The 22,950-nt window shown below is 50.5% G+C and overlaps 1 long non-coding RNA gene across 3 annotated transcripts; it reads left to right on the top strand.

The window, feature by feature from the left end:
- Nucleotides 1-6,942: 6,942 nt before the first annotated feature.
- Nucleotides 6,943-10,628, top strand: LOC109248894 (uncharacterized). Of its 3 annotated transcripts, none has more exons than XR_002072313.2 (3): nt 6,943-7,197; nt 7,433-8,011; nt 9,551-10,628. It is a non-coding gene; the product is annotated as an uncharacterized LOC109248894 (long non-coding RNA). The 3 variants fall into 3 exon arrangements; XR_002072312.2 differs by having other exon boundaries at nt 6,943-7,290; XR_002072311.2 differs by having other exon boundaries at nt 6,967-7,406; nt 7,864-8,011.
- Nucleotides 10,629-22,950: the final 12,322 nt, after the last annotated feature.

The following is a 22,950-nucleotide window of genomic DNA, read 5'->3' as shown; positions in this document are numbered from 1 at the left end:
TGCAACTGAGAGACCTGACTGATGTAAATGGAATAGGGTTGATTAACCAAGTATGTATGTTTTACCTACCTCACTTAGATGGTAAACTTCTGAAGGCCACGGAAGGTCCCATATCTTGTTGCATCCCTCATAACACCTGGAATGGTGCTTTGCAAATAATCCGTGCTCAAGGCGTGTTCGCGGATGGTGATGAGGATGATTGGCTTTAAAGGCCAGGCATCTAAGAGGTTGGGTGTTCTGGGGACCATCTTTCCTACGTGTGCCTAGAGGCACACACATTTTCTCATTCATGAGGCATCACTTGCAAGAGGCCTTTTGGGTAATGCAGTGGGGCCACGGAAACCGGAAGAAATTCAAGGCCATGGGCCAGCTACACCACGGGAGCCCCATACCCAGCCAAACGTTCTCATTGGCAAATCAAACCCGAAAGCTGTCACAAATTCTGCTCCCTGACAGTCCCAATTCAACAATGTGATGAGAGACAAAAGGAGAAACCCAAGTGAAGATCGCCAACGTGTCTTTTTGGGCAACCAGCAGATTGCGCAGAGGGTCAGCACAGACACAGGCAGAGAACATTCTCCTGGCAGGACTCCATCTCTAAATCAGGCACCACTTCAGAGGATCTCAGCCTCATACCTTATGGAACTTGTGTTTTTTTTTTTTTTTTAAATCCAACATTTGTTCTTATTGTTCTTTTATTATTCCTAATAAAACTTTCTTAAAGTAGCACCATTCATTCACTCATTCATTCACACACTCATTTATTCAATGAAATCTTTGTTGTCTATGGGCTGAGACCTTTGGCCCCATTTGATGATAAAAAAAACTCTTGAAACAGGTAACCCATTCCCACTTGCGTATGTTCAAGATGAAGAAACCCAGTGAGGTAAAGCCATCTCCCACAGCTCACTGATATCCAGACTTAGATTAAGAGTCTGATATTTTAACTCTTAAATCTGAGCAGTCACCCCTGGACTGATACTTACTGAGAAATACCGACTAGGAAAAGTGCCCTTACCTGTTATATTGTGATGTGTTAGGGCGAGATTAGTAGCAGTCTTCGTAACTCCCAAAATACCGTTTCGGGAGTTTATGATGACGGCAGGGTGTCTTTGAGTTACCTCACGGTTTTGCCAATCATCCTAAAACCCTCAACAGAAATCAACTGTAGTTTGTGTTACAATATGTCATTTAGCCGGATTTCCCCGTGGTAGGAGTGTGGGACTGAGGTGGAGGGCAATATCTCAGCATCATGGGAAGGCAAGTGGGGGCCACAGTTCCAACTTTTGAGGCTCTGGGCCTACGAGGAAAGGAAGAGCTATGTAACTCGGTGGACAGAGCTTGGAAGTACCATTAGGAGAGGTTATTCTGTACAGAAAGAGAGATTTGGTTTAAAGAAGAAGAAGAAGAAGAAGAAGAAGAAGAAGAAGAAGAAGAAAGAAGGAGGAGGAGGAGGAGGAGGAGGAGGAGGAGGAGGAGGAAGAGGAGGAAGGGATCCCAAATGAGAGGAGTTGCCCGAGAAAGTTCCTGGCAATTTAAAGGAAACACCAGTTCCTTCTGGAGGGTGATTCTCCTAATTTGAATTATTATCAGAATCACCTGGAGTTCTTTATAAAACTCTATCTTCCTAGGCACCCCCTTCTTAGAGAATCTATTAGGCGGGTCTGGGTTGAGGCCCAGGAATCTGTATTTACATTGGCCTCCCCCCACCCCCCACCCCGCCCCTACCCCACCCTACGCTGATTTTTACAATGAGGAAAGATTATATCAGGAAAAGTGGGCAAGTTCTGGGTTTGAGGATGTTGCCTTTCAGAGTGAAGAAATAGCTTGACAAGCCACGTTCAAGAGAGGGGCTGTGGGTCAAAAAGGCAGGAAGAAAAACAACACGAACTTAAAAAAAAAAAAAAAAAAAAGTGAGCTGGCAGAAAAGCAGCTGTAGCCCGCATTGAATGATTTCCCACGGCTTCCAGAAAACAGCTGAGTCTGCAGACCCCTGTTCGCATGCAGGATGAATGGAGTCTGTGTGTTCTTGGAAATGTCATCACGACGCGCGCATTATGACCGCGGGGCTCCCGTGAGCCATTCCTTCTGAACTCCCCTGTCACCCAAAGTCCCAGGTGGGTTTTCCTTGGATCATCTCCCTTCTCCCTTCTCGGAGGCAGTTCCTCTGGATCAAATGACCACGTTTCCCTGTCCTGGGGCCTCCTGAAGTCCTGGCACTGTGACTCCCGTGGGAGGGCCAGAGGCCTGCCGTCGCCTGGCCTGCCAGAAGCTTAATTTCCTCTGCCATCCCCATCACACCTCCAAGCAGCTGATCCCACGGTGGGTGCGAGGACCTGAGGTCTGCGAATACTTCGGGGCTGATAGCCTAAGAGGCCTCGAAAATCCTGGGTTTGCTGCTGACTGGCGTGCCCGTGAAGGGAGCTGGCTGGTGTTCCAGGAAACCCAGGCCAGAGAACCCCAGAAGCAGACAGTGAAATGGCTGAAATCCTTGAGAGCGATAACAGAGCGGCTACTGTTTATTCAGTCGTGCCCGTGCCGTCCATTTCACACACTGTGTCTTAGAGCAACCTCTTGGGGGTAGTTACTATTACGCTGATTCTACAGATGAGGACGAAACCTCAGTGTAGTTAAGTGAGTCGCCACTGGCACAGTTAGCTAGTAAATAAACCTTTTAACCTTGAAACATAACATGCATAAAGAAACGCGTAGTGTGCTGCTTTGTGGGTGAACACGAGTGTGAACGCATCGGCCAAATCAAGAGCTAGACTATTACCAGCATGAGAGAAATCTCCCCACGTCCTGTCCAATAATCACCTCTTCCCCGCAGGAAGCGTTTTTGTCACCAAAGAGTAGATCGATGGCGAAGTTTATAGAAATGGAATCGTATACTGTGCATTCTTTGTATCTGGCTTTTTCTCCACTCGGTATTATGTCTGTAAAGTGGATCTAATAGTGTTACGCGTACAGATAGTTTTCTCATTTTTAATGCTGTAAAAATGTCCATAGTTTGCATTTACCACAATTTATTTATGTATTCAAGGACTGCTGGTCATTTGGGTAGCTTTTCATTTGAGCCTCTTGCAAATAATGCTGCTTGGAACATTCTCGTAAATGTCTTGTGATGTATACGCTTCTGTGGGTTATATACTGAGGAAGAAAACTGCTGGATCATAGGGGCGTGCGTACTTTGGTGTTAGTAGATACCGTTATGTGGTTTTGCAAAGTGGCTGCACCAGTTCGTACTCCTAACAAATAGTTACAAGGGTCTGGGGAATCCATATCCTCATCACTTGGTATTGTTGGGCTCTTTTAATTTTTATCACGCTGGTGAATGTATCTTAGTTTGCATTTCCCCGATGACTAATGAAATCGAACACTTTTTCAAATGTTATTGGTCATTTGGGTATGTATTGGCCTGTTTCGGGTTTTTGCCCATTTTTCACTTGGGTTGTCTGTTTTTCTTGGTGACATATAGGAGTTCTTAACATTTTCTGGGTATGAATCCTTTGTCATTTACATGGATCACAAATATCTTCTTCTCTGTGGCTTTCCCTTCTCACTCTTAATGATTTCTTTTGATGGAAAAAAGATTCAAATTTTAATGTAGTCCAACTTATCAATGTTTTCTTTTGGGATTCTGCTTTTTCTTCCTGTTATATGTAATTGACTCTTGTGCACTGACATTTTTTATCCGACGAACTTGTCTGATTCACTTCTTAATTCTGATAGTTTTCTGTAAAATATTTTGTACTTTCTATATACTCAATTATGCTTTCATTCCAATTCTTAACATTTTATTTCTTTTTTTAACTTTATTGCAAAGTCTAGGACCTTAAGTATAATGATAAACAGAAGTAGAGACAGGGAGCATCTTTCGTTCTCAATATTGGGTGGAAAGTATCACTATTTGAACATTAAGTATGATATTTACTGGAGGTATTTTTATAGATATTCCCTCATGTTAAAGTATTTCCCATCTAGTCCTAGTTTCCTAAAAGAGTTCTTTTTATATCACTCGGGGGTTAGTTTTATGAAATTATTTTTCTGAATCCCTTGAGTTGATCAATTATTTTCATCTTTATTCTGCTACTGTGGTAAATTACACTGACTGATTTTGGAACATTGAGTCTTCAAACAAGACCCATTTTGTTTGTTGGATCCAGTATGATAATGTTTGGTTCAGAATTGGACCTCCATGTTTAGGAGAAAGAAATAGCCCATAATTTTCTCTCCCAGTCAGGTTTCGATAATGAGGTAATACAGCTCTCAAAACTGAGTTGACAGGTCACTTATGTTCTATTCTTTGAAATAGTTTGTGTATGATTAATTATATCTCATCCTTAAGTATTTGGAAGAATTTACTGATGAAGCCATCTGGTTCTGGAGTTTTCCTTGTGGAGAGATCTCTCATTATGGATTTAATTTATTTAATAGATAAAAGACCATAAATTGGCTCAGAACAGCCTCTTATCTTATTTAATGGCTATAGGCTATATTGATAAGTCTTTTCTTCTTCTTCCTGATATCAATTATTTGTGCCTCACCCTTTTTAAAAGAAATCAGTCTTGTCAGGAGCTTCTCAATTTTATCAGTCTTTTTGAAGAGATAGTTTTTGGCTTTGTTGGTTTTCTTTGTTGTATTATTATTTCCCCCCTTCCTTAATTCCTGCTGTTTATTATTTCCTTCCTTGTAGCATCTCAAAGTTTAATTTGCAATTCTTTTACTAAAATCTTAAGATGGAAACTCGGTGCATTGTTTCTTGATCCTTTCTTCTTTACTAATGATGGATTTAAGGCTATAAATTTCTCTTAGGCATGCTTTGGCTGCATCCCATATGTTTTGATATGTTTCAGTTTTATTATCTTTCATTAAAATATTTTCTAATTTCCATTGTGATTTCTACATTGACTCATGCGTTAAGAATGTACTGCTTCATTTGACATCACATTAATCCGGTCAAGCCCTGAGCTCTTTAAAAGTGATTCAGGATTTCTGCAGCCAGCTCTCTTTCTGGATCACCCCTTCCGGGGGAGTCTCACCTGAAGGCCTGAGGTGTCTAACCTGGCCCTTCCTCCTGAGTTCCCTTTTTGTCACCCAGCCCCATAAGACTCCTGGAAGCTCAAAAGGAATGTTAAGTCATCCTGCTGCTCGGCTCCCAGCTTAACCTTCCTTGTAATTCTTGATCTAGTCCTTCGGATTAAGCATGGCCATTTATAGAGCCTCAGTTTTAAAATATGCAAAACACAAATTGTCTCATTAATTTCTTAGTAAAATTAATCTTCTTGGGGTCCCTTTTTGATAGTTCTTCACAGGGCCTCTGGGATCCCTGCTGCCTCTTTTCCAAGTTCATCCTTTCCAGGTCTGAAACCAAAAGCAAAGTGTAGGGGATACAGAAGCCGAAGCCAATTGTCCTATAATTCTTTATCTCTCCCGGTAGACGCGGCTGGCACTTGAAGGGAACCCTCTCCAGGGGTTTACAAGGAGCAGTTCCTAAGGCTCTCCCACAGGGGCTTCCTTGCTGTCAGTGTGAATGCCCTGACTGGTCATATCACCCTTTTCCCTTTGGCTGCCGGGAAGCCCAGAGTGTGGAGCTAAATTTACAGGTCACCTCTAGCGACGAGGTCCACGTATAGAGACTGGATGTGACTTTTCCTCCCTGGCTATACTTCTTCTGCTTATTTCTCTTTTCCTTAGCTCAGAATTTTTGTTAATTTCATATATTTTACCGAGTTATATATTTTACCATGAAAGTCTCTGTGACCTTCCCTGAAGCTGGAGTTACTTCAATTTTGTCAATCTGTTATAGCCACTTGGAGTTTATTTATGTAAAAATTTTCAACTCTGGAGACATTTGAAAGACAGCAGAAAGGGTCCCGGAGAAACAAGGATTCTGAGGAGTACTGTAATTTCTAGAATTTATTGTGAAATTAGATTTTTATGACTCTTTGCCATACATATTCTCTTGCTTAAGATTATTCATCATTCTATATTGCTTTACATGAAAAACACATTTCAAAATCAAAATTACTAAGCCGTGTTCTCCGATTAACCAGGAGCAAAGGTAGGTAGACAAATCTGGCCATGCTGGCCACTGAGCATGAAAATATGAAGACCAATTTTACAAAGTCATGGACACAGGAAAGAAATTAATTATCAAAATCAGAAACTATAGTATTAGTCATTATTGCCATACACTAATATATAAGTATCAGTATTTCCCCAAAACATACACTAATGTAAGTAAAATGTAATTAATGTCATTAAAAAGTTCAAATCTATCATATATGTTATAGTACTGTACTATTTATTGTATTTTTTTTTGTTTGACATGCAAAACCATGTACAAAAGGGTTAGAAAAAGAAAAAAATTCACTATCTGCTTTTCTTTTTGACCCATTATTAATATTGCTGCATTTATCATTATTGCTAAAAATAATGTCCTACATGGGGGCGCCTGGATGGCTCAGTCGGTTGAGCGTCAACTTCGGCTCAGGTCATGATCTCGCGGTCCGTGAGTTCGAGCCCCGCGTCGGGCTCTGTGCTGACAGCTTGGAGCCTGGAGCCTGCTTCGGATTCTGGGTCTCCCTCTCTCTCTCTGCCCCTTCCCTGTTCGCACTCTATCTCTGTCTCTCTGTCTCTCTCTCTCAAAAATAAGCAAAAAAATTTTCAAAAAAATAACGCCCTACGGAAGCAGGGGTAATAAGTCTCCTCCCTGGAGGTCACTCCACGAGGCAGGCTATGGGCACCTGCCAGGTGCTGGAGAAATCTCTGCTAACCCAGACTTCCGGCCGCCTTGATGTTCTCTCCCTGCGTCTTGATGTCCCTCCCATCCTGCATTCCGCTTCCTCAAGGATAAAGGTGTTCTTTGCACACCTTTCCTCAGGCCAAGGCTTTTCAGTTTCCTCTGCACTGGCCTTTGTTACCAAGTCCGGTCTCCTCCCTGGAGAGCAGCTTCCTGTTTGTGCTCTTCCTGCCAAGGAGCTCCATCAGTCAGCTGCCTGGGCCCCCTTCCTGGCCCAGCCCCTTCTTACTGTGTGGTCTTAAAGCAGGTCACTTCACCTCTCCCTATCTTTCTCTGTAAAACCCAGATAATACTACTTCCAGAATAAAGAAAGGGTTTCCTTTAAGCCCTTTGAGCTTCAGATGGAGGCACCACAGCCCTGCCCGGGGCCGCGCCGGCCACCATGTGATTAGGTAATGTGAGACTCGGCTCATTATGCTTTGTCTGCAATGAATGCGGCCCGGCCACAAAGCGCTGGAACTTTCGGTTACATTGAAACCCCCGCGGTAAGCGGGGATTGCCTTACACTCCAATAAAGCACACCAGAAAAGAGCAGTCATTTTGACTAACCCAGTCCTCAATGAACACTCGCATTTGATTTCTTCTGCTGAGTAGAAGACGGGTAAGTAAGACACGACCTATTTACAGGTGGAGGGACCTGTATCCCCAGACCAGCATCCCCAGAAGCTTCCTCTGCGAGACACAGAAGACTCCCGGGCAGTCGGCCTTGCTGGGCAGGGCGGGAGCTATTGCCTGTGCAGAGATGAGGAGAAGTCAATGGCTGCCATACATTGACCTCCTACTACGTGCCAAGAATTATGCTAGGTATGTTTTTCCATCCCAAACCCTCAAGATAACTGTATTAAACCCTAGCTACGTTCTGAGAACAAAAGGAAACAAAAACACCCGCTAATCTTTATACATTTTTCACCGTAATGAAAGCCTATCCATTTGGGCCCCGTAGATCTGAGCCCAGAATTTTGGCCGGAGGCCTCCTCCCTGATCCTCAGGCTTTAAGACCACACAGCATGGGTCAGCAAACCACAAAGGGAAGGCTTACTTTTCTCACCCTGACCCAGACCTCTGAAGCCTTCCTGATGACGCCTTGGGCAGGGCTCACTCAGCTTGACAAACTTTTACCCAGAACCCTCTGATCCCATTTTGATGAATGAAGTCAAAACCCCAGTGGGTTCACTCATCTGGCTGCTATAGCACAGCCAGTCAAAGGTAGGTCTTGGCTGCGTTTTCCTGCGAGCTGCTTAGGAACTGGGGGTGTGCTGGGGAGGGGCCAGAAGGGACTCTGGAATCAGGGAAGATACGGGCACGTATCCTTCTGGCTGGGGCTTCTCCGATTAGGCCAAGGATCAGGTGCATGGAAAGAACAGGCTGGGGATGAGATGGGTGAAGAATTTCCCTTGGTGAGAGAAGAGGGAGGGGTCCACAGGACTGGAGGCTTGGATCAGATTCTCCAGTGATGCCTAGAGGCTGGGGCTTCTGGAGGTCCCAGGTAAGGAGACAGCTCTGCTCCCTGGGGAGGAGTCTATTATGTCAATTGCTGGGAAACATGGTTAGTTGAACTGACTCTCTATTGCCCTGGCATGTGGGGGGAGGGGGGGGAGATGGGGTCCTGTTGTTAGGGAAACCATGGAGAGGAAGGAAACAAAACGCTTTGGATGGGTGCTGCACTCCCCTGGGTCCGCCTGCTGGGTGCTGATTGGACAGCCCGCCCAGAAGAGGTTTCATGTTATGCAGGCAACTGTTGTTGCCCAGAGAGCCCAGGGCTGCCTCGCTCCCTCGGGAGCTGATGTTTCGGGAACCGTGGAAGCAGCTGGTTTATGGAAGCGTCAAACAACGTGAGCTGCGGAATCTGCCAAATCCCAAACAGCTCTTGCCAAGCACCCTTTCTTCTAGATTTCGAACTCATCTGTGTTTCAAAAGCAATTTTGTTTAAATGGCTTATCCCCCCTACTCCCAATCTGTGGGAAGCTGCCACGCGCAGGCAGGAAAGGGACTCTCCAGGATCCATTCGCGACGGCTGCCGTGAGCCAGAACCCGGGGCTGAGGCCGCACAGGAGTCAAGGGCCCGCATTCCTAGGAGGGGGTGGGGGGGGGTGCCTGCAAGGGAACACAGAGGGCAGGTGTGTGGCTCCTCAGTCCCCTGGCTTAGGTCTCCAGGCAGATAATTTTGCAACTTTCAATTCCTAACCCAGCCAGCATTGTTTGTACTCGGGACAAGTCATTCGAGCGTGGGGACTAGGAACACGTCATGTATTATCTTCACTTCTCTAAGAAAGGTGTGGGGCTTCCCTTGAATGAATGAATGAATGGGCTTATGGTGTCGGCCATTGGCAAATTCTGTAGCTCCCTGCGCACCCAAGGACTTCTCCAAGGAGCATCTGGAGGCTCCTTACAGGGAACCTGGTCCTGAGGACACGCGTATCATGTAGCCCTCCATCACGCCGTCTTGTCCAGACCCTAGGGGTTCTGGGAGAGAGGGGGAAGAGCAACAACGCCTCCAGACATTGGGCAAACCGCTGGTCTAATTCATTCACTATGGCGACTTTTTCATCCGTAGGCCCGGCACTGCTTGTGTAGTTGGGTCTGTGAAGGTTCCCTTTCAAGTAGGACAGCTGCTTGGCGTTCTGGGCTCACCATGTGGAGGGCAGATGAGACATCCTCTCGGAACACACTTGTTGGTGGGCAGCAAAGTCGAAAGGCAAACCCCCACGAAACCTTGCTAACTTCTTTTTCTTTTTGACTTTCCAGATCTCAGTACCCATCTGGATACTTCATTAGGGTCCTAAGACATCTGGGGACCAGCGATGGAAGAAACGTGCTTGTGTCGGGTGCCTATTGTACGCCCGCACTGTGCTGAGCCCTTTCCAATATGGTATCTCGGATGGTCCCCCACCAAAAAAAAAAAGAAAAGAAAAGAAAAAAAAAAGAAAAGAAAACCTGCCAGAGTGGAATTATCATTTCCATTTTATAAGTGAGGAAACAGGCTCAGAGAGGCTGAGTGACCTACCCAAGGTCACACAGGTGGGAAATAGCAGTTCCTGAATCTGAACCAAGATGATGACATTGTCAAGGGGCAGTTTGGGAGGTTTTCATTGCGGCCCCATCTCCGGCAGCAACGTCCTTCCCCATGACATCCCCCTCCCCCAAATAAATACACAGTCTGAGTAAGAAGAATATGCAGGGGACACGATGACACTTTAGGGGTTCCCCTGCCTCCTCCCTTTCACAGAGATGGCTGCTCCAAGCCCCTCTGCACAGACACCCTGGAGTCCCCACTAAATCAAGATCCGTCTGACTCTGAAGGACAGGTCCTCCCAATAAAACCGGACGTCAGTTCTCTTCGATTCCTACCAAGAAGACCTTTGCTTTCTTAAAACCTTTACGTAGAAGAGCCAGTCAGTCAGTGTAGGATTCCCCTAACGGAGACCCGAACCACAGATTCCAGAATTTCACCAGCCTACCCAAGGTCGCCAGCCCAGGAAATGCCCCACACTTCTCAGGGAACAGTGATGCATCGCATCCTGGCGGGGAGCACGGGCGTGAAGAAGCACAGAATTAGTGATGTAGATTAGAGTTTCAATTTATGTTGAAGCATCTGCTGGCCAAGGTCCAGTTCATTTTGGGTTCCAGCTAAATTTATTCGGCCTCAGGCGCCTGGGTGGCTCAGTCGGTTGAGCATCTGACTTCAGCTCTGGTCGTGATCTCCACAGTCCGTGGGTTCCAACCCCGCATCGGGCTCCGTGCTGACAGCTCGGAGCCTGGAGCCTGCTTCGGATTCTGTGTCTCCCTCTCTCTCTGCCCCTCCTGTGCTCATGCTCTGTATCTCTCTCTCAAAAATAAATAAACATTAAAAAAAAATTAAAAAAAAATCTGTTTGGTCTCTAGATATAGAGACCAGGGGTGTTTAATGTGGCCGTCCTGACACGGCTCTTCCCTCCGTGCCACGCAGCCTCCACCCTGGAAGTGTGTCAGGGACCCAGGGTCAAGGTCAGCCATGGCCTTGTATTTCAGACAGGAATTCGTTTTCAGATTATATGTTCACAAGTGAAGGGCTTGTCATGGGCTGGCTGGAGAATGCAAAAACAAGCCAAGATCCTGGGAATTCAGAAACATGAATAAGCGTGAGTACCTTTGACTTGCTCTCTCCTTCCTCGGGAGGCCTATGCCTGATGCTGTTACTATTTTATGCTCCTAGATCTCCGTATAGTCGCGAAGCACTTTTACAGACAGGACTTAGTTTTGACCCGCAAGCACTACTGTGCCCATGTTAAAGATGAGACATTGGAGACACCAGGAGGTGAACGGCTTTGCCCAAGGTCACGGGGTCAGTAAGTCCAGGAGAGGAGAGGCTCACATCCGCTGATTTCATGCCCGCCCGGCACTCTGTGCATCAGATCTGGAGTGTTCTCCCTAAAAGGGCAAAGGGCCAACGCGACCTTTGAGGAGCCTGGTTAGTTGGCCTTGGCCTAAGACCTGGTGCTTCAGAGTTGAGTTTGATGCTCTTTTGCATCCGCGTGGCCATCCTAGGCAGGCACTGCATCTACGTCAAGGTGCGGGCACAACCTCTAGAGAAGAGGTGGCTTCTAGTGAGCCGCAGGCCAGGTCACCTGAAGGGGCTCTGTTGGCCTCCCCCCGATGGGAGCTGACCGAGGTGGGGAAGGGGGAGACGGCGCCTGGGGTAAGCGGCGGTCTCCATCAGCTTCTGAACGACCAGTGCGCTCCGTCCCTCCTCCCCGTGGCAGCCTGAGAAGGTGACGGTCTCTGAGGTGGTGTTTGGGTGACAGGGGGCTGCCCGGGTCTGATTGTTCTCTGCTGAGGCCATCTTGGGACTACCGCCGTGGGCTACCTGGAGCGCCATCCGAGGAACATAAGGCACATCGATGTGGCTGTGGTTCCTGGGACAGGAGCTGAATTAGGCTTCGTGCTGGATGGGGCCCGATTTGTCTCCTTCTGGCACGCTGGCCCTGCCCTGGCTCAGGGGCTGGTGTGAGGGACAGGGTGCGGTCCGCCACCTCAGGGGCTGACCAGAGGAACGTACCTGAAGGCCAGGGACGCAGTGGTCCCACTGGCAGAAGCTACCCGGCACCCCAAAGATGTGGGACACCCGCCAATTTCTGCACCGCGTACTGTGTGGGCAGATGCCCCTGAGGACAGCAGCCCCTCCAGGCCTCCCCCCGCCTACCCTTCACCCCACGAGCTCTGCTCCTTGAAACGAGCCCTCCTCCTCTTTCCAGCCAATGATTTCAAAATCCTGCCATTTCCAGGGCTCCACATACAGTGGGTGCTCGAATATTCGACGAATCGACGAGCAAGTATCTCATGTTACACCCTGCAGGGTAGGTATTAGCACCCTCATATCCTGAGGATGAGTCCTGAGAACCCCCCCTCACGGCCAGACTCCTGGGGTCAGCTCCCCTCGGCTTGCCCCGCCTGCCCAGGTAGATGCCAGCTTGGAGAGTCGTGGGGCCACGAGGACCCAGGTGCATCATTGCCAGTCCCGCCCCTGAGGTGTCCTTGCCGTGGTCAGGATGCATAGCAGATTGGAGTGGCTGTGAACCGGCCCGGGGGTGGCGGGAATCACAGGGGGTGCTCCCGGAATGTCCCGTGTGGGTAAACACCGGCCCACATGGTCAGGGCTGGGACAGAACGTCACTTTGCTGAGGCGGTGACAGGCTGAAGCCTAAAGGAAACCCGCCAAGAGGGCCTGGGATACGCCCCTCGGTGTTTCCTCAGAACTGCCCCGGGGGTCAGGGATCAGGGGTCAGAGGCCGGCTCCCAGGAAGCGCCCCGCTCTTCAGAGTGAGGTTCAACTTCCAGATCCAGTCACCGAGCACTGGCTCCCCCTCCTTGTTCCTGGCCAGGCCATCCCCGGCTGTCCCCTGCCCACGGTAAGTCCTTCTGAGACTCATCGGCAGCGGGGTCTCCCGCACCCCTGACCGTGGGGTTGGTAAAACGTGCTTCTTCCTGAAGCGGTTTCCTCATTTGTTTGCAGTTGAAAACCATGACCACGAAAGTGACTTCCACGGGCCGCTGTAATCGGCCCTTGCATAATGGCGCTGGGGACAGTGTTTGGGGGAACAGGAGGGGGTGGCTGTGCTTCTCCATCATTTGTGAGATGCATTTTGGTGAAGTGATACGGTCTCCCCAGGCCCTTCCGGGCTCGGAGAGAAGAAGGTGTCCCCTGGGAGGGAAGCTCCTTTACCAACCTGCCCGTCCTCCCTCACCCTGTGCTGCTGACCCCGCGTCCCTTTCACTCTGCCAAAGGGGGACTTTGGGCATCTTCAGATTCCTCTGCGTTTGCCTCGCAAGATGCCCCGTATTTGTCCAACTCAAGGTGACGCACGCGGACGCTGGAGTCAGAAGTCAGACCGAGGGCTCAAATCACAGTGGCAGCACTTACGAGCTTTGTAACTTTGCAGCTTTGTTCTTTGACCTGCCTCGGTTTCCCCGTTGCGAAACAGGCTTGCCGTGAGAGGATGGGATGAGTTGATCCACGGAAAGCCGTTGAAACCCTGCCCGGCCCCATTTTGCTATTGCCGCCGTCTCTTGGCTTCTTTCCGTAGGGACTAGTTTGACAATCGCTGGCTGACCTTTGAGCTCGTCCAGGTCCTGGTAGCCGGGCTGGCTGATTGTCCTGCGATACCGTGCCCTGTGCCTTTTCCCCCCCTCTGGCGCCCGGCAACATCCCCCAAGTTTGCCCACCTCCGGGGCGAACGTAGTATCGAAACTGCTCCCGGTAGAGAGTCGTGTAGCCGACAGAAACCACGCAGTCACGTGTGGTTTGCAGTTGGCTCACGGGAGTGGGTGTCGTGTTGTCGCTTGTGAGTGATTGCAGGCCCAGATCATGCTTTGCTTCCCTTTAGCCATCCCGCCCGCTGCCAGGGTGAGAGGTCAGGGGGCCAAGCGCCCCCAAGTAGGAAGTGACTTGGCTCCCCGTGGGAGACCCGGAGCTCACTGGCTTCCCCACCTGCAGCCCCCGAGTGCCAGCCAGCGCTGCTGAATCCGTGCGCACAGCCGGTGGCTTGGGACCCCGCGGCTCTGGGGGCCCCGGGGGGGGGGGCGGTCCTTTTGAAACCAGCCAGAGCTGCATGTGTGTTTGGCTGGAGCCGGAGAACACGGGGGTGCGCCCGTGACTGCAATGACGTTAGCAGCCAAAGCAATGGAAATATGTCGAGAGCAACTCGGTCAACCCAGGTAGCTGGTGCGAAAACCGTAAAATGTGGGGCCAGGTTCTGTGCCAGAAACGTTTCATTCAAGTGAAGTAGCCGGAAAGGAATGTTCCTGGCACACGTCCCCCGGGCCACACTTGCAAATGCCCACCTTCCTAGCGCAGAGTGGGCACCTCTTCCCTGGGCACCCGGGGACACCTGCTGTAGACGCGGTCTGCCTACCCCTGCGCGCCTGGGGACGGAGTCCCGGAGCCCGGGCCACCTTGGGCTCCCCTCCTAGGCTGCACAGAGCTTCCTGCATAGTGCCTCACGCAGCCAGTCCCTGTGACCCCTGGACTCGTCACAATTGTACGGGCAGCATGCACGGTCACAAACGGCCCGTCGATGGCCTCTACGGTAGGAAGGCCATCCTGATGGTGATGTGCAAAGCAGGTAGTGCTGACCGTTGTCCAGGCCCCACAGACAACCAGCTCCTGTGCTGGCCCGCCTCGGCACCCCGACGGGGTGGCACCGTTGGTACCGTTCCCCTTCACTCGGCAGCTCAGGTACCCGAGGCTCCGCTAAGTAACCTGTCGGGGCTACAAAGGGAGGAAGCGGCCGGGCCGTGATTCAGCCCCAGGCCTGTCTGATGTCCCAGCTCATCCCTTTCTCCACTGGGACAAGAGGCCTCCTCTTCTCTCACGGTGCACAAAGTTCGGACAAGTGTCAGACAGCTCCGTAGGTGAGCCTCGAGAAGGTGACCTAATGGGAGGGTTGGTTCCGCCGTGGGAACAGGCATCTTAACGCCCCAGAAGTCAGACCTCAGGGCTTCCCATGGCTCTGGCACTGGGGTGCTTCTCCACCCCTGCTTGCTCCCCTCCTTGGAAGAAAACCATCTTTTATCCCCCACAGCCACTCTTTTTTGACACCAGTTTTAATTTGAGGCACCCTCTCTCTGGGAGATTGCAAAAATTAAATCGTTTTTAAGCAATCAAACAACGCTTCTGGGGTTTGTAACAAACTTGTGAAATTTGCGGAACTTGGCGGTTGAGGCTCCCTGAGTCTTGCTTCCCGGGGCCCCGAGGAGCTTCGAGCTGGCTCTCTGTTCTCTCTGGTTTACAGCTGATCGTGCCAACTGGGGCCCAGCCATTGCGTCTTGGACCAAGAAGGCAGTGGGTTCTGAAACAATCAAGGGGCTCTGGGAGACGACCTCCGGTCCGGGTTGTTGGCCCCGCCTTCCCTCTGTCACTGTGGGAAAGTCGTGCAGGCTGTGGGTGGCTGGGTGGTCCCCTCCACAGAGGACGTCTCTGTTGTTCCCACAGGGTTCCACCACCCAGGGACACACAGATGAGCATTCAACTTCCCCTTGGGACACTTCACTCTCTCCCTTTCAACCAAACGGACTCCGGGGTCTCCTGAAGGTGGCCCACACTTCATTTTACGACACTCTGCTTCCTCTCCCAGGCAGAGGCCGTCTCCACCCATGGAACATAGCAGTGAAGGCACTTCCATGCCTCAGCAGCTCCTGGGCCCCTATTGTCACGGTGTAAGCAGAGTGCACAAGGCTGAGCATGTCTCTGGTTCCTCCACATACTTAGCTAGAAACTCAGATCCATGTGGCCAGGACTTGGACGGGGTCAAGGCCAGCACGATGAACGTAACTTTATAACTCACCTTCCCTTGCCTTTGATGTAACAGAGGGAGCCCTCTTCTGTGCAGGAGGACTTACAGGGAACAGGGAGCCAGCAAGCCTTCTTGTCCTTGGTATTTAGAAGGCAAAGCCCCTCTATTTATCTCCTCGTAGTAACGAACCTGGAGTCTGGGCCAGAAGGCTGGGTGCTGGACCCTTTACCAGCCATGGACTTGCACTTTCTTGTTATTTATATGGTGGGGAGAATACCAGCACCTGCCTCACGGGACTGTCGTGAAGATTAAATGCATGCGAAGTGCTTACAACGATGCCAGGCAGATAGTAAATGTATATTATTTGTATTACATGATTCCAAACGAGAAATGATCTTGCGCTCAGTGAGAATCCCGGGTAAAGGAGACCATGGCTCCTCACAGAATAATGTGAATGTCCTTCCCCAGGACCTGGGAATGTGTTAGGTTACATGGCAAAGGGGAATGAAGGTCACGGGAGGAATTAAGGCTGCGGACTTTATTATTCTTTTATTATTATTTTTAGGTTTACTTTGGAGAGAGAGACGGAAAGACAGAGACTGAGACTGTGAGCAGGGGGAGGAGCAGAGAGACAGGGAGACACAGAATTCGAAGCAGGCTCCAGGCTTCGAGCTGTCGGCCCAGAGCCCGACGTGGGGCTCGAACCCACGAGCCGCAAGATCGTGACCTGAGCCAAAGTGGGGCCCTTAACCGACGGAGCCACCCAGGTGCCCCCAGCTGACTTTAAGCTAGGGAGATGATCCAGGATTCTCCAAGTGGACCCAATGTAATCACAAGGGTCCTTACAGGTGGAAGAGGGGGCAGAAGACGAAGGTCAGAGGAGACACGGTCATAGAAGAAAGATACAGAGGGAGGCACCCTGGTGGAGTGGAGTAAGGAGGCCACCAGGCAAGGAGTGCAGGTGGCCTCTCGGAGCTGGGGGGCAAGGACAGAGAGTGTCCCTAGAGCTTTCGGGAGGAGCCCAGGCCTGTCGTCCTCCAGCGTTAGCCCAATGAGACCCGAGGCCGACTTCTATCCAGAACCATGGAGGCATGTTGTTTAAGCAGCCAGATCTGTGGTGATTTGTTTCAGTCGCGGTAGGGAGAGGATCACCCAGGGCTATCCCTGTGTGTCCCGCGTGCTGCCTTGGTGACTGATCCCTGTGCTTGGGCACCCCCCCACCACAGCTTAGTAAGACTCCAGGACTGGGGGCGCCTGGGGGCTCGGTCGGTTGAGCAACTGACATCGGCTCAGGTCATGATCTCACGGCTCGTGAGTTCGAGCCCTGCGTCGGGCTCTGTGCTGGCAGCTCAGAGCCCGGAGCCTGCTTCGGATTCTGTATCTCCCTCTCTCTCTGCCCCTCCCCTACTTGCACTCTGTCTCTCTCAAAAATAAATGAAATATTAAAAAAAAATTAAAATTAAAAAAAAAAAGACTCCAGGACTTTTTTCCATCACGAAGGCTTTAGATTCTCTTAAGATGGGGAGGCAGCTGGCATTCGTAGCCTGTAATATTTGGGAGGCTCCTGTGGCTTATAAGGGCGACCAACTGACCAACGAGTTCAGGGTTCTTCCCTACATGAAAGGGACTATAGATGTTCCAGCCTGGGCTTCAGCCCCTCACACGAGTCCTTCTCTTTTAGGAAACCGTCAATTCCAGTAAAAACATCAGCACAGAGTGGATTCTCCCATGAATCCACTGTCCTCCGCGTCACCCACTGGTGATGTTCTGGAAAGACTTCCCTCCATCTATAGGGGACGCTGATGCCTCCCTTCGCGGGCTCGCCGTCCCTCCCCGGGCCTCCTTCCTTTCCCAAACAAGGTTAGGATTTATAACTTCTTTCAGGGCAACATCTGGCTCATTTCCATCAAGTTCTTGTTTTCTTTTTCTTTTTTTAATCCTTCGTCTAAGGTCATTTGATTTCAGTTCAGTTGTATCTCGCGCCCACTCCCCCCACCCCCCACCCCTTCTTGTTCGTTTGGCCTTTGGAGATAGTGAAGCCGAGGCGTGAGGACTCACTACCCACAGCTGACGACTCGGGTTTAGAAGTGAAAGTGCCGGCTGGGACCCTACTTCTTTCTTTCTTTTTTGGCCGCAGAGCCACAAGGCTGGGTCCCCAGCGAGCCGCCTGAGGACATCTTGTGGCACCATATCTGCTCCCCCCCTCCCTTACCAACCGCCGGGCTCTGTTGTCATTGCTGATTTTTTTTTTTTTTCTTTTGTAAGTTTTTGTTGGTTTTAGAAATTCGCTAGCTCTGTACTTTCTAGACTGGGCTTGCCAGCATGAAAGCAAAACCAGGGCAAGGAGAACAAAGCGGGAGAGGCTGGCAGAAAGCTAGGCCACACTTCGCGAGGCCACGGCAAGCTCCCTGGGCGGGAGGGGCGCCGGCCAAGCCTGAAGACGCCTCCGAAAACTTCTCATGGCCCGAGGGTTTAAAATACCCACACTTCCTGCGCTTCGGAGAGGGTATGCGCAGAATGTGAGTGAGTCACCAGTGGTGGTTTTCAAATGTGTCTGTCATGAGGAGGTGTCATCAAAAGCTCATCCTGTTCCAGATCTTATTTTTTCCACTCTCGGCTCTGCAGCCTATAAAGGCCGAATGCTGCAAACCAGCGTTTGTGTTGAGCGCGGAAAGTGAAGGGCGAATTAATTGCACTGCAGCAAGTAAAAACCCGACTCTTAAGGAAGAAAAGAAAGAAAGAAAGAAAAAAAAAAAAAGACGTGTAAACAGTGTGGAGATTGAGTTTCAAAGCCCTTGTTTTCGAAAAGTTTAATTATATTTCAACTCAAGCCAAACTGTCAAAACATGGGGGGGGGGAGGGGGTGATCTGCCTGCTTTGAAAGCGCATTAGCCTTCTTATGTAAAAGCCTATAATTGATATCCAAGCCGAAACTAGAGACGTGCAGAGAGAGGGGATGGCCTCTCACCACCGCCCAAACAGCACTTCCCTATCGACCACGTGCAGCTCTTCAGAGCTCGGTCGGCAAAGTGGGAAACTGGAGAGGAGAACAAAGGAAACGCAAAATGCTCCGTGAACGGAGAGGGTTTAAAATATCAGCCTGGTTTATGCAACGCGTGGGTCCAGTGCATTGTTGATGATCATTTACATAAGAGGAAACCCGGGAGAGCTGCTCACCGTCCGAACTGCAATGTTCTAGGAAGCAGCAGGCGTCCCCTTCTTGCTCCTGAGAAGCGGGGATGTGCCTGCCCTGTCCCCCTGGGGCTCGGGCCCAGCCTGGGGCCTCTCGGAGAAGGCCACCGGTCCCAGCCAGGGGCCGGTTTTCAGGCTCCTCCTCTTCTTCCAGACTCCACTCGGTCACTTCCCCCAGAAAGGGACCCCTGGGAGGTGGAGGCTTTGCCCTCCTCATCTGAGCTCCTATTCCCGTCTCGCCTTTGGTGATCTTCTAGAACTTTCTGGTTGCCACGGCCGAGATTCTTGACCCTGTTCGTTTGACGTCTGAGAGTTCTCTATGTTCAGAAACCATTCTCGAGCGGAATCAGGTTTGAGCTGAGGGAAAATTCGCGATGTCAGCCACATGACACATATTTGGCATGGGGCTAGAGTAGGCATCAAAGCAGACCATGACCGGGACAGCAATAGCAAAAGGGCTGGGAATTACTGGGCTAAAGTGCGAGTTCTTAGAGGTGGCCACTGTCCTTCCTCCTTTTACGGTCAGGCCTCTGGCCTCTGAGCAGACCAGCTTCACCCAGCAGGCCCTGCCTGGGACCGTCTCTGTCATTTCATTCTCCCTTTGGATGCTGATAGTTTAAAACAAGCCTAGGGGCGCCTGGGCAGCTCAGTCGGTTGAGCGTCCGGCTTCGGCTCATGTCACGATCTCACGGTCGGCGGGTTCGAGGCCCGCGTCGGGCTCTGTGCTGACCGCTCGGAGCCTGGAGCCTGTTTCAGATTCTGTGTCTCCCTCTCTCTCGGCCCCTCCCCTGCTTGTGCTCTGTCTCTGTCTCTGTCTCTCTCTCTCAAAAATAACTAAACATTAAAAAATTTTTAAAAAACAACAGCACAAGCCTAGGTATGTATGACGTGGATGCTTCTGTGATTAGAGCCCTGTCTTCTTCCATCCTGGTGACACACGGCCACTTTCTTCCTCCTGGTTTTGCTAATCTCCCCCAACTGTGAAGCATCCCCACGTAACCCACTGTTGGGTAGAGTGGACTTTTTGGTTTATGGTCTGGGACTCTCCGATGACCTCAGAAGAGAGTTGCCAGATAAAATACAGGACGCCCAGTTCAATGTGAATTTCAGATCAACAGTGAATCATTTTTAGTGCAAATATGCCCTAAATACCAGGTTAAGAAAAGTATGTCCCATGAAATATTTAGGCCATGCTTACACTCAAAAATTATGTGTTGTTTGTCCGAAGTTCACCTTTAACTGGGCACCCCGTATTTTTGTTTGCCGAATCTGGCAGCTGGTCCAGAGCTCCGTGTGTTCTAAATGAACGTGGGCTCCGTCAGCTATGTGAGGGAGCAGATTCTAAGCCGGATCAGAGCCTGACGGCAGAGTAGGGGGAGGGCTGCGTTTTCCACGTGAGCCCCTAGTGAATAAAACCAACCGGGCCAGATTTTCCATTGTTACTTCCTCCTTGGCCTTGTTCTATGTCTAGGGGTACACTGTCTACATCTCTGTCATAGCACAAGTCAAGCTGCCGTCCCTAAGAGCTGCTTCTGGCTGAGACCATGTTTGATAATCTGTGGGCCTGGCAGGTGCTCGATACGGGTAAGCAGAGCTGGTGGCTTGGGAAGGAGAAGGTTGTACCAGGCTCCCTAGGCCATGCCTGGATGGCAGGGTCGTGTTTCTGACCACCTCCAAATGACTGGGAAGCCAGCAGAAGCCATCATGCAGCTCGCAGAATGACAGCGTTCTCCTTTCTTATTCCAGACGGTTTGGAGTCTTTAAAACATTGCTCTTGGGAGGCAGGAGGGGTGTGGGAAACTCGGAAACCAGTCGCCTGTGGAAAACAGGGAAGGAGGGCCTCTAATTAAAAGCAGCTCCCAGCGCTATCTCAGCACCGGGGACCCAGCTGAGAAGGGATGGCCGCTCCCCTCACCGGCCGTTGCTGGGGGCAGGTGGCCTGGACAGACCCCGAGAAGGAGCACTTGGGCTCCTCAAAGAAGAGAGTCTCCACACGACATCCTCACCCCTAGACTTCTAGTTCCTTCCTCCCCCCATCCCTACCCAAAGCCGATGCTGGGCTCCGGGCTGGGTGCTCAGACAGAGCACCCACAGCTTAGAGCTGCTCAGAGCCATCCTGTTTCTTTCATCTCAGAGAGAAAAGTCCTCTTTCAAGTTCTCCAAGAAATGCTCTCAGCAGAAGCCATTTACCGGCTGTTGTTGGACTATGTATTTCCAAGATATTTACACGATGGTATACGTATTCGGACACAGCCTTGCTGTGTGACAGGTTGGCAGCATCGTATTTATTTCACAGATCCCAGAGGGGGCCCAGAGATGGTGATCGATTGGTCCCTGGTCACACAGCAAGTCGTCGTATACGAGTGGTAGGTAGCATTGCAATGTTAGAGAGAGGAAAACGGAAAAGATATCACTCCTGGTAAAATGGGCCAGAAGGCAGGGACCTCTTGAGCCAACAGGAATACAGCGAGGAGAGGGGCAGGGTGGCAGCATGCCAGGGGGGAATAACACCAAGAGGAGAGAGTGACTTTGCTGGGTAGGGGGCCGCTGGGGTGTGTGGTCAGTCATAGCACTATGGTCACAGGCCAGAGCGAGGGTGTCTGGTGCTGAAGTTGAGCCTCTGGGTCATGGCTCTAAGACATCAGGCCAGCGGTTGTGGTCAGAGGGCCGGCTGACCTACGGCCACGTGGTATGGACAGAGGGGAGGTCGGGAGGCCTGAGCCTGGCGTTGCCTCTGACATTCGCAAAACTGGACAGGTCACCTCACCTCTCGGGGCCCTCAGCTGGGTGTCTTAATCTGAAACCGATGAGGGGGACTGGATTTGACCACTTCTAAGATCTCTTCCTGAGAGCTCTCTCTAAGAGTTCCAGAATTTGCTATGAAGCCCCAGGCCCCCTGCCTTGACTCAACAGTGGAACTGATCGTGCAATCTCTCTGCTGATATTTACCGAACAGCTACTACGTGCTGAGCTCAGGCCATTGACAGAGGCTGTAGGAAACGAGCTCCAGAAAGTGTTCTTTGGGTCCGAGTTCTCGCTGCCCCCTGCACACTTGTTTGCCATCTCTTCTGCTCCCCGGGGGAGTGCAGAGGGATTTCTAGGTAGTTGCAGACACGAAGCCTCGGCAAGTTCTGACTTTGATCTTAGCAAAGTTGCATTCAGTAGTTCTGGTGTGCTTAGCTCCTCCTGAGGGCGTGGGAACCAGCTTTCAAACAGATGAGTGTAAGCAGCACCCTGGTGAAGAGATTTTTCCAAAGCCTGTGGCCAGCGACTTGGGGCAACCCCGGAAGGACAGGCTCCCCCGCCAGACCATCAGGGTGCTGCTGAGGGCTAAAGAGTGCACGTAGTGCCCAGAAGAGCCCCTTACAAAGGGGATCGCCCGGGAAAGCTGGTGGTGATCAGGAAAGTGCAGGTGAAATACGCTTTCCAGTGACGGTATCTGATGCAAGAGAGCCAGAGGAGGACGTAGCCCTTTAGGGAAAAGGCACAGATTAGACACGGGGGCAGGGGACAGGAGCAGGGGAGGCAGGGAGGCCAGTGATGATGGTGAGGCTGGGGACTCTTGCTTCCTTATTTGGTGCATTAAAATACTAGATCATGACTCAATTCCTCATGGTTCGAAGAAGAGATAGATGCTTAAGGGACTTGGCCTCCCATTAGCCTGGAGAGTCCCAGCCCTACTCTTGTGCCGGTGTCACTGGGTGTACCACCCCCCTTCCATTCTCAAGAGCACACTTGTTTGAAAAATGCTTATACGGTCACCCTTGGCGAGCTGAACCAGATGATCATTTGGAAAGCTCAAGTGACTCAAATGGGGCAGATGTGGCTCTGGAAGAATGACACCCAAATTTCACTTCATGACCAAGCACTGGCCCCTTTTAATGCAACTATCTCTTTCCAAGATGATCCAAGTGTTTCTCAGTAAGGACTATTTGTCCTCAGGGCCTTAGCCCTTCCCAATGCCAGGTTTACACTAAAGTTCTGGCCCTCAGGACAAAGATTTTTTTCGCACCCCAAACAACCAGGTAGCACTTTGGAGGCTGTGTTTGATTCTACCGCTCTAGACGCCGACCCGTCACCCCTCCTTAAGCATTCATTCTCTCCATTCCGTATCTTGAAAACTTAACGCTGTAAATGTGAAGAGCGCCTTTTATTAAGAGAGTTCTGTACAGAGCTGTCCCAGGA

Source organism: Panthera pardus, unplaced genomic scaffold (assembly GCF_024362965.1).
Source record: "Panthera pardus isolate Hobbes unplaced genomic scaffold, ASM2436296v1 HiC_scaffold_22, whole genome shotgun sequence".
NCBI lineage: Eukaryota > Metazoa > Chordata > Mammalia > Carnivora > Felidae > Panthera > Panthera pardus.
Note: the sequence above shows the minus strand (reverse complement) of the source record. Positions and strands in the feature narration are given on the sequence as shown.